This window comes from Pinus tabuliformis, chromosome 3_1, assembly GCF_031772625.1.
Source record: "Pinus tabuliformis cultivar Carrire ecotype Pingquan chromosome 3_1, CPIR1, whole genome shotgun sequence".
Lineage (NCBI taxonomy): Eukaryota > Viridiplantae > Streptophyta > Pinopsida > Pinales > Pinaceae > Pinus > Pinus tabuliformis.
The window spans coordinates 574,583,218-574,585,120 of record NC_142301.1 but is presented as its reverse complement, the minus strand read 5'-3'; the positions used below and the strand labels follow the sequence as shown (position 1 = coordinate 574,585,120).

The window sequence follows — 1,903 nt, the reverse complement described above, 5'->3', positions numbered from 1 at the left end:
AACTCACGAAGCTTAATCTCTCAGGCTTCGGGCTCCAGCCTAGAGGCTTTCCAATTGCAATTTGTTCTTGCGCAAGATACCTTTCATGACTGCCATGTCCTTTAATTGGTCCATATCTTCTTCCAGTAGAAGGAAAAAAGAAGTTGTCGAGAGAATCCTTGGCTTGTGGGTCTCTCTTTGGCCAAAGGGCAGGAGGAATTGCAACCCCAGGTTTTCTCTTTCAAAAGGCAGTGCCAGAGTTAGCAGTCGGGTGACTCGTTGTTGCTTGCGCACATTGTATTGATTTTAATGGTGCTTTCAAATCTGCAACAACAACTGGTTCCGCCAATCCTTCGTATTATGAACCCATATTACGCTCAACATCTATGTGGCCGCATTACAGGTTCTTCTATCGGCACAAGGAGAAAGAAGTAGTAGTCTCTCGGGTCATGGAAGCAATTCAACTTCCAGATAACTTGCACGCGCAACTTAAAAACCCTTTATATTTGACATCCAAGTCAATGAGATCCGTTCGATTCTGCTTCTATTCGGTGGGATGGTAACAAAATCTGCACGTGCTTCATGAGGGACATGTTTGAAAATAGAGCATGTTAAGAAGAGCTTTGTTGAGATGCTTTCTGCAACTTGCTAGGAGATCGATGTTATTATGAAGTCAAACCACAACCACATTCCTATGGAACTTGTGTGAACATTTGATTCAATGATCACATTGTTGAAATCTACACAAATGGGTTGGTACTTTGCTGACTATGAAAGCTTAAATCGTCGTTGCAGAGACACTTGACTCTGTAATTCTATGTTTTCTAGAGCTGTGAAGGTCCAGCAATGGTGGTCAAATCCAGGGCATGCAGAAAACAGAATAGTGAGGATCATCAAAGCCACAAGAGCAGAATATGGTTGTATCTCACACTTCTGACTCTGCAATATGGTGCACAACCACTACTCTCTAAACGCTTTACCGGGAAAGGAGTAATTGTGACTTCTTTTGTACTGATTTGAGAGCGTGCAAAGGTTCTATGTGCTTTGATACTTATGGTAAAAGAAGGTAGCTTGGGCAGACTTAGCAAAGAGTGGACCTTTATAGGTTCATTAACAACTTCAGGCCTTCCAGCAGCTATTTATGCTCTGTAGAATAGTTTGTTGCAACTTTCGTATCGAAATATGGACTCCCTTACCTTTACAATGCTTAATCAAATGAAGCTATTTTTCACTGCACTTTTCATGTTCCTTATTTTGGGGCAGAAGCAGTCACTTCAACAAATTGGAGCCCTATTTTTATTGATCATTGATGCCTTTCTGCTCAGCATTGGTGAAAGCTCTGGTCATGGTTCCAAAGGAGTTGATTCTGAGCAAGCATTTTTTCTTGGCATTATACCTGTAATAGCGGCATCTATGCTTTCGGGTTTAGCATCCTCACTCTGTCAATGGGCATCACAGGTGAAGAAAAGGGAGGCAACGGAGCAGCATCAATATTCAACAGAGCCATTCATTCATGCGCAGAGAATCACCATCGTTCAGAGTCAGGAATTTGTGCTGGCAGAAGGCAGATGTGTCAGGCTGCAGAAATGCAGAACATGGGTAGAATAGGCTGAATAGGTAGGAGTGCAGGTGCTTTTTTTTCTATTTGAGACAGTGGATAGAGAACCCAACACAAATCTAGCTGAGAGAGGTTAGCCAGACAGTGTGCAACATGAAATAGGCATGCACACAATAATGGCAGTTTTACCAGTAGGAATGCAGAATTGATATTCACAGAGAGGCCACAATTAGTGGCTCAAATTTGAGCAGGGCAGAAATTCGCCTGCAGCTCTGATACCATGATAAACACATACACGATAGAAACAAAAGATGAATGATAGGCATGAGAGAGTATCTATTATTAACAAATGATATACATTTATAG

The 1,903-nt window shown here is 41.9% G+C and overlaps 1 pseudogene; it reads left to right on the top strand.

Moving 5' to 3' along the window:
* Positions 1 to 825: 825 nt before the first annotated feature.
* On the top strand, positions 826 to 1,587 carry LOC149188280 (UDP-N-acetylglucosamine transporter ROCK1 pseudogene; annotated as a pseudogene).
* Positions 1,588 to 1,903: the final 316 nt, after the last annotated feature.